Here is a 9,969-nt window from a genome sequence, read left to right as displayed (position 1 = left end):
CAATCTCTAACACAGGCAGACAAAATCTTCCATGCTGGTTTTTAGGAGAGTATTAGAGCCTTAGGTCCTGAATCAGCCATGACATTCAGACTGGTGAGGGTTGGGAGGCTGTACCCTGTGGAAAGGTTAGTGCTGGGCTAATTCCTTCAGGCAGTTTGAGGTTTTTGTGGCAGCCTTCCTCCCCTCCCTGTGTTGAATTCCTGCATGGTGTTGCCACATACTGTTAAACAGCAGCAGACTGGAAATGCAGCAGTGGACATTTCAGAGGCAGGCCACACCATGGGATGTGTAAAGCTCCCCAGCTTCCTTCAGGATGAAGAGCTGCTCAGTGGCCTGTGTGTTAGTGCCTGGGACATGCAGCTTTATGGTCTCTGAGAAGAGCAGGGCAGCTGGCACAGTCCCAGGGAGTGCCCTTCTGGTCTAGTTAGAGTCTGTGAGCATCAAACGCTCCCATTCATTCACTGGAGGGTGATAAACAGCCTGGGAAATGCCTGGCTCAGTCAGGTCACATCCTTGCTCTTTTATGGATGTGACATCTTTAAAAGCATTTCTGCTAATGTCATGAGAGACCCCGAGGAAATCCCAGCCTGGTCAGCTCGGAGCTGGGTTTCCTGAAAAGCAGCTGGGTGCTAAAGATGCTCAGGCTGCTTTTTTACAGGACTATTTCTGCAGCAAATAAGTGACTTAAACAGCCTTCTCCGCTGAAAACAATAATCTGCACCATCTGGGACAAAGCTCTGCTCTTTAGGCATGGGTGTAATGCATTCATGATTGCAGCAATGGATTTTTTTTGCCATGTTTTTGTCACACTGACACAGCTGAGACTACTGATCAAGCAATAAAACCGTGGTTCTTATCATGTTGTTATTTATCTTTGGGGTGGGAAGGAGAGGGTCTCTGCTGCAGCAAAATGGGCAGAAGTTGGCTTCAACCTGCCAAAGTCCACAACAGGGAGAGTAATGGGGAGAGAAGATGGGGGTGAGGGAGAAAAAAAAAATCAAACATTTGCCTAAAATAGACTCAGTAACAAGGAAAAGGCAAGGGAAAAAAAATTCCTAAAAGGCAGAGGGGTTCATTACTCCAGTAAAAATTGCCTTCTCTGACCTCAGGCACCTGACTCAGCATTTCCCAAGTCAATATTTTACAGTAATAAAAGCCAGAGAGCACCAGGTGTGTGGGAAATGGTGGCAAATTCGTGTCTAATAAGGCAGGGACATTCCTTCTAATGAAGGACTGTAGAGAATATGTTCCTAATCAAATGGCTAATAATAACCTTTTTTCTATAATCTGCCTTTTTTCCCATAAAGTAGGGTTGTGTGACAGAGATTTAGGGACTTTGGAGAGGAACTAGGCAATGCTTTCAGTTTGCTGGTTTTATTACTAACATAACATGAAGGAAAAGCTGGTCCTGATCCTCCTTGCCTGGGTGTTTTGTCACTCTATTCCCAGCAAAGCTGATGCAAAGTAATTACCAGGACAAAATGGAGATGCTTTTTATCTGTTCTGTAAAGATTTAAATGCACAAGATTCAATGCAAAGCATTGCTACTCGTGGGTTATTTGGTTTCTTTCCCAAGGAGGAAAGGCACAAGAACAGCCCCTCTGATCAAATGTAGGGTCAATTGTGATCAAATAAGGATACCTCTCCTCCCTGTGAGGGTCTAGGGCTGTATCCAGAGGTGTCTCTTCAGATGCTCCTGGTAACCCCAGGTGTCTGCCTCCATCCCCAGAACTTCCACTGGGAACTCTGTGTGCGCAGGAGGAGCTGGGACCCAGCACAAATATCAGAGCTACCCTGACATGAAATCAGATCCATGAGGTGGGAACCAGTCTCTGCATTTTGGCTTTGATTCAGCAGGGTCAGGAAAGATCCCTGCAGCCTCTGCTGAGCTGCTTGCTCTGATGGGTGACATGAGGGCAACATCTCCCTCCGCATCTCCTTCCACGACCCTAAAGGGACAGCTCCAAACATATCCAGAGCAACCCAAAATGTGGTGGGGACTGCTAAGGCTGGTACTCACCTCCTCCCCAGCACACCCAGGGACAGGGTGTGTCCTCGTGACCCACTTTGCCTCGGGGTCCTCAAATCTTTAGAGGATAGAGAAAGCCATATTTCAGTTCCTTCAAATGGAAAGTTAATTAAAACTCAAGGAGAAAAACCTCAATTGGGAACAAGGAAAACAGCAAAACAGGTAGACACCTCTGACTCTAATTTATGTGAGTATAAAAGTAGTACCAAGATTGGTTTAATTACCTGGGAACAATGTATATCTCCTGTATTGCAGATCAGCTCGTTAGTGGTGCACTTCGTTTTTTTTTTTCCACTTCCAGTTGAAATTGATAATACATCCCTCACTCAAAACATTGTCTCCCAATCACCATGGTTACTGCCAGGTTTTTCCACAAGGACCAAGCATATTCATCTGTCAAGTATGCTAATGGGGAACGGACCCTGTCACACAAAGGAGCAGGCTATTCAAACATACACTTGCCAAATAATTGTACATGTCAAAAGAATGATGCTTGTTATTTGCCTAATATTATCCCCCAGAAGTGGGAAATAGTTCAGCTCTCAATGCAAAATGGCTTGCCCTTATCAAATAGGCAATTTGCTGATAATTTAGACTATTAGAGATCTTGGGGTGGGGAGACAAAGAGGGGGGGTGGCAAATGTAAGTGGCCTTTTATAATTGCACTGAAAGCAGAATGGTGCATTAGGTGCCCCAGAGGTGCAGTAACGAGGAGCATTGCAGGAGTGCTGATGGCCACTGAGAGGGGCTGCTCACAGCCTCCCCTCTCACCTCTGTCAGGTACCTGCTGCTGGGTGGTTAATTATAATTTAGCAGTAACACTTTTCTCAACTGCATTTTTTTATTGCTATTTATCTTCATGATGGGCCAATTTCCCATTTGTCTATTTCGGTAATTAAGGCAAAGAAAAATGTTACTGTAGGATTCCTCTAACTTTCTGAGCTTCCAGCAGCTACAGTTGCTGAGGCTGTGCTGATACATCTGCAGCCAAGGCAATGGCGTGGTCATTTCCCTCACTTTGAGGCTCTTAAAGGCTCTTCCCATTCAGAGAAGGAAAGGCAGAGACAGCCCAGGGACAGTGACCTGCCAGAGGCAGGGACTGTGCTCGGTGTCTGCAGACACTCCTGCTCCACCACAGACAGATGCCTAGCAAACCACAAACCTCACATCACCTGTGCCACATGTGTGGAGGAGGAAAATCCCGGAACACTGTGGAAAATCCTGGAGCACAGTCCTCTCAAGGTGAAAACTGTGGAAAATCCTGGAGCACTGTCCTCTCAAGGTGAAAATCTAATTAACTTCTCTAAAGTACTTGAGATGTCTAGAGAGTAGAAGTGGCAAATCTTCAGACATCTCTGTTTCTTTGAATGAGATGGGCAAAACTCCCAGTATCATCTCAAGGCTTTCAAACATTGTTGTTTCTGTCTTTCATAGCTTTGTAAGGAGACAAGAGAGATCACAGAATTTATTTATTCTTCCCCCAGCTCTGCTCTTTCCTTTCTGCTTCCCAGAAGATCAGCTCTGTGCAGTTCCAGGGTGCTGGCTGGAGACCCCAGGAGCACTATGCACTGCAAGAATGCAGCATCAGCCCCCTGCCTGCAGTCTCCCGTGCTGTGTGAAATCTGTGTACATGGTCCATGTGCCATGTCCTGTGAAGAGACAGCTCACACCAATCCCAAATGTGCACCAGTGACTTTTGCCTGGGTGATATTTCATGACCTAGAACCAGAAGTCCCTTCAGCATCTTCCCTGAACTGTGTGGTTCCCCTCCAGCCTGCCTGGTCTGCAAGGAACAGCGCTGCTGATGGGAGGGTGCAGTGCAATCTTTCCCTCAAAATGTGACCTTATTTGCTGGATGTGGCTGAATTCTCCATCCCTGGAAGTGTTCAAGGCCAGGCTGAGCCACCTGGTCCAGTGGAAGGTGATGCTGACTATGGAGGGGGAGCTGAAACTAAATAGTGTTTGAGGTCCCTTCCAACCCTAACCATTCTGTGATTCTATGACGGTTTTCCTTGATTGTGGATTCTGATTGCTGAGCCCCCTTGTGCTTGCTGTATGAATGAAATGCAGTATTTTGCCTTGGGGAGGATGGGGAGACTTCCCTCCAGACAGTAAAATCTGCTTCTGTTTGCACTGGTGAGGAAAACCCTCAAAATGAGCACAGGGAAGGCAAGGAAATGTGTGATAAGGAAGCTGAGTTTAGGGGGCAGTAAATTTTGTGGGGGATGAAAACAAGGAGGGGTTATGGTTTGCTAGCCTGTGGTGTTCCTTGTAAAAAAGACTAATTTTCTAATGAGCAGAAAGAAGAGAGGAAAAAAGCATCAAGTAACAAACAACCTAATCGGCTATTAAAATATTTCCAAGCAGTGAAATTAATACAATTCCCAACTCATAACTTATTTGCCTCTGTACAAAATTAACATAGATAAATAAATTAAAAATATAACCTCACCCAAACTGCTTCATAATAAAGTGTGATCATAGCAATAATAAGATGCTTCAGTGCATGAATTTGGTTGTATTAATTCACCTCTGGTATAATTGACAGCTCTCAGCCTTCAGCTTTCCTCTGAACAGCTCACTACAGCTGAATTATTATACCTGGCACTTCAGACTCTTCCAAATCTCATTGCTTAATTGTGTTCTCTTCTAGTAGGTGAGTGTTAAACTCAGACATTAAAGGATCTCTGCCAATTACCTGAAGCTCAACATTTGATCTGTCTGAAAATCTCACCGATCCGTGGGGGACTGCTCCTCCGTCTGCATCTCTGCCTGCTCTCCTTGCTTAGCGTGGTGTAGAATGAGAGTAATTCTACTCCTGGTTTGGAGGGCATAAAATGAGTGAATAACAGAGGGAATTCAGGAAAGAAATGCAGACCCCCCTCTACCCACTCAGAATTAGAGCTAGCATTAATCCAGCAGCAGCTGCTAATTATGTAGGATTTGTAGGAAAATTTGCTCCCTTTGTCTTCCTGTGGCTGCTTTTACAGATACCATCTGACCATTGCCTCTGTGAGATACCCTGTAAAAGAAGCAGCTTTTCTGGAATTATGTCCCCATTGCATTGCTTCTCCTGTTTGTAGTTCACTGATGTGTTTCAATCTGTGGTCACTGTAAAGTCTGTGTGGCTCAGCAGTGCTTTGGAGACCCTTATTTGCAAACCAGTCTGTTAAATTAAGAAGCTTGATTCTCATTGCTGTGTGATGACATCTTCAATTTAGCTGGTGCCCCAGTGAGGAAGTAAACAAACAATAAATGTGTCACAATTCCTTCTAGTTCCATTAGACAAACAAGAAGTTTATTCAGTGTTTTGGCAAATGAAAATTTAAGCAAACTGTCAAGGGAGACATTTTCCCCATCAGATGCTTTCTGAGAGGGGATTATAACAAGAAAGAGCTATCACCCACCATGTCATTAAAAACAAAGGCTCCTGTGAACCCCTTTTATTAAAGATTAGCAGCACTGATTACAGCCTTGTAGGCTGAGCTGAAGACAAATTAGAATATCTTTTGCCATGGGATAACTTACAGTATCCTCCTGGGCAGTGAGACTATTGCAAACAGTGCACTCCTGAGAAGAGACAATTTTCACCTCTAGCCATTCATTCTCTGCCATTTAGAAACAGCCTGGTAATCTGTCTAGACCTATTTGCTGCCAAACACCAACACTTCATTACCCCCCCTGCTGTATTATTCCAGGTGAGACCAGTTGTTCATGCAATCAGGAACACCAGATTTTTGGCTTTTCTCATAGATAGCCCTGAAGTCTACTTAGAAAGTCTTGCCAAGCCAAGTGCCAAGGAGCTGTGTCCCAGCAGGGACAGACAGGGATGTTAGTACAATTCTTAGCAAGTCCTGCAGATTCAGTCTTCAGTGCCGTGTGGTGGCCACAGGCTTGGTGCAGACCCATCAGATTACTTGTGAGATGCTGACCTTACTGACTAGTGAGTTCCTGTTCATCCCCACCTCAGTCCATGCACACCTATTTAGATGTGTGAGTACACCCTGATATTCTGAGATATTCTGGGCAGCCCCAGACAAAGCAGAAACTGTTGCAGAAGGGATGTTTGTCCTGCCTAGGAGGGCTGTGCCATCTTCCATGTGATGGAGCCAAGCCTTTCTGGGCTCCCAGGTTGCTGTCCTTACACTCAGCACAGGAAAAGTATGTCTTTGTGGATAAAGGAGAAAGTAGCTCTTGAAATAGTCCCCTGTGAGATACCATGGTACTCAAGGGTACCCATGGATCCATGGTTTGGATCTCTGGATCCAGATGCAGAGACTGATAACTTTGTGGGTGGTGTAGGGATTAATTCTGGTCACTGAGTATCTCCCTGCAACACTCCCTCCTTCATACCCCTATTCCTGCAGGTGTGCACTGAGCCCTGGGACTGAGTTGCCCTCACCCATTGTTTGTGCACAGGAGTGGAAAAGAGCTAAATTCTGCCCTGCCTGGAAGAGAAGTGATCTCATTTCCATCTGTGTCACCACCATGCAGGAGTTTCAGCTGCCACCATAGGAAGAACCACTCCTGAGAGAGTAAGGGATGTTTAAGAAGGGATTCTTCACTTGGTGGTCTGGACTGACCTCTCCTGGATGTGAAGGGCCACAGAGCCACTGTCCATCTCACCAAACAATAATACTGCCTCCTTCCCCTTCTCTCCCCTTCCCTTTCTAGGCTCAGGGGGGAATGATGGCAGTGAGGAACCAGAGCAGGACCTGTGGCAACATTTCAAGAGCAATAAGCAGAGTCCTGTGCACCCAGGAATGGCAAAAGGGATGGAGAGGCAAAATCCAACAAAACAAATCATGATGTCATGTACAGGATTCCTCTCTTCTTTAATAAATGTGATCTGAGTTCTCAGCTGTCTGTGCCAGTGTATTTCCAGGTGACACCTTCAGAGGATTGGGTAGGATGAACTTGTCCTACCTGTCTTCATGTGGGATGGATCTGGATCCCTGTAAGAAAAGAATAACCAAGTCTGTGTGTGGTTAACCTGTCATTTCTGTAACTCCCTCACAATCCTGTTTTATTATCCTCCAACCCTTACCCATCCTACCTGATAATTCTCTTCCCTCAGATTCCTTCAGACCTGGGCATATTCTTGCACCTGAGCAGAGTCATGCTGGGTTTGCCTGCAGTCCTCTGGGCACATCCTCACTGCAGGATGCTCCCTGCTCCCCAGACTTTGCTCTAACAGCTCTGCACCAGCAGAGCCACAGCTGCTGTCCCAGTGCCTGTAGGTGCCTGTTTTTACAAAAGCAGAACTGGCAGAGCTCCAAAACCCCAGCCATGAGCTGAAATTACCAAATGTGTGCCTGTAAGCCTTCTTGGGGCTGGAGAAGGGATTGCACTGGGGATGAGCAGAGACTGTAGGATCTCTGCTGCAGCTCAGCACATCTATGGACAGGAGGGAGAGCAGCCTCTGCAGGGTGGCAGACCCCAGCTCCTTAGGTCCAGGAGGCCCACTTGGTTTTGTGGGGAGCTGTTCTCCCAGACTCTTTTTCACCCTGGGCAGGCAGGGGACAGCACACAGGGAGAGCCTTTTTTAGCAACAAGGAGCTCATGGTAGAATGAGACCTGCAATTGCACAGTCACAGCATCAGTCTTTGTTTGTGTGCTGAACTGCTGAGCAATTAACTTGGAGACAAGACATTATATGCAGAGCACAGGCCTGTAATGTGCTTTCTATTAGGGCTGCCTCACATTTCCTATTATTATATGCCACTTTCTCTTGCACCTTTCCCCAATTGTAACCACTCAGGCTGAAATCTTCCCTCCTGGGTGTTGCCTGAGGCTGGACTGATCATATTTTGTGAGGAAAGTTTATATATGCCTTCAGGTGATGCCTAGTAGCGTTGTGCAATCTTTGCTAATGGCTCTGAATGACACACAGGGAGAAGAGGACATGGCAGAGGCAGGAGAAAATACTAATGCAAACCTGGGAGTGCAATTATGCTGGGATGGAGCTAAGCTGAAGGCAAAGGGGTCTTGTAGAGAGGCCTCTATGATTTCCTGCTGCATGTTCTTTGTTCATAATAACTGGAAGAGTGATCCTTCATTGTCTGGTCATGTCTGGTTACATTTTCCTGGATGTAAATTACAATACAGCTTGTCTGACCTCAGTGTCATCATCCCCAGAAAATTGCAACTGGTTCTCACACTGTTATTATGGAAAGCGCTGCTATCCAGGGGAGTCATTCCCCTCCACCTTCCATCACCTCTGCCTTGCCATGCTCCTGAAAAGGCTGAAAGCTTTTATTACTGTGTGGCTCAAAAAGTGCTGTGGGTTAAAGCAGTAAAAGGTGTGTGCTCCTCATGAAAAGGGCAACAGGTGTGGCTCCAAATACCACTCTTAGGGGCATGGAGAGAACTGGCCAGTAGGAAAAAAATGAAGGAATTTGCTTCAGTTTTTTCACTGTTCATCCTTGTTGGGAAAAGCATTGAGGCAAGAGTTTACAGCAAGATCCCAGCCACTTTACCTTGGATATTTGGCACAAGGTCTGGAGCAGAATGATCCCCTATGGCTCCACCCAGCTGCCTCTCCTCCCTGTGCCGGCCAGGCTTCACTCAGCAGAGGGGATACAGACCTGAGGTGGGGCAGCACAGGGCTCACAAATGCAGGAGGTGTCACAGGAGAAGAGATGCTGGTCTGGCCCAGCAGGGCTGTGGGGCTGCTGTGCTGAAATGCATTGCCCTGGGCAATGGATGTGAGAGAGGATTTCATGTACGGGGAGGCTGATCAGGCAAAGCAAAGAGCCTGGTGAATGAGATACCCATGGCAGACCTTACCTGTGCAAGTCCCTGAGGTATCTGGAGGCAGTGGCCTCCTAAGAGCAGTCTCTGGAGGGTTTCTGTTGGGCTGCTGCCATCAAGTTGCCATTGCCCCCCAGCATGGACACTCCCAGAGCTGGGGATCCCGTCCCAGAGGTCACCTCACTCCCTTATCAATCTGAGCTTCCAGTCCTTCAACAGACTATAGAAAAGGTAATCCCAGAACCCTCTTTCCTTTCTCTTTATGGTAATAGCTCTGAGCAAGGAGGGTGAGGACAGAGAAACCCACATTGCTTTGCACAAATATGAAATCAGGTGCACCAGGGAAGAAAAAAAAACCTAAATTATTCCTGCTACATCTCTGCTCCCTATGTGAGGCACAGCCTGTTAATGCTTCCCATACTTCCCACCTCCCTCCCCAAACTAGATGAGAAACAAATCCATTATCTGAAGGACATTTGTCTAAAATTCCCCTTTTGTGCTTTGGCTATCTGGGACCTGCAGCTGTCACTTCCCATTCTTCTTGTAATTGCTCCTACTATGGCTAATAATGCATTTATCAAGCAGAATTTACTTATTTATTTATTTGTCTCCCTTTATTATTTTTATTATTTAGGTATAAAATGGGTCTTTTCTCCACACTGCTTCATCAAAAATCTATAGTCTTCTGAAGCAGCAGTGGCTGCTCTGTGCTTCTGCCCCAGCTGCAAGGAATTAATTTATTAATGTATATTGTGCCCCTGCAGCCACCTCTGGGATGTGGGGTTTTCACCTGATCATGTCACCCCTTCCCATGATAGCTCCTAAAGTTAAGCTCTCACAAGGGGACAAAAAGCAATCCAAAAAGCAATTTGCTTGGCTGACAATTTCCTCTCTCCCCAGAGGTGTGGTTGAGGATATTGGAGCCCTGGAAGGAGTGAGGAGCCAGCCCTTGCCAAAGGTTTGCTGCAGTGGAGCTGGGACCAGGGGCTGTGATGCTGCAGTTCAGCCACATCCAAAGGGTCATGGTCAGGGCAAGCAGGACTTGGGCACCTTGGAGGGGGCAGCACATGAAATGTGGCTCTGCAGGCTCAATTTGGACAACTCAACTCCTTGTTCTTGCCTCCCATCTTCCTTTTCCCCTGTTCTGATGGGGAGCCTTGGAAATGCTTCTTTTGGTGGGAACACCA

This window comes from Melospiza georgiana, chromosome 11, assembly GCF_028018845.1.
Source record: "Melospiza georgiana isolate bMelGeo1 chromosome 11, bMelGeo1.pri, whole genome shotgun sequence".
Taxonomy (NCBI): domain Eukaryota; kingdom Metazoa; phylum Chordata; class Aves; order Passeriformes; family Passerellidae; genus Melospiza; species Melospiza georgiana.
Note: the sequence above shows the minus strand (reverse complement) of the source record.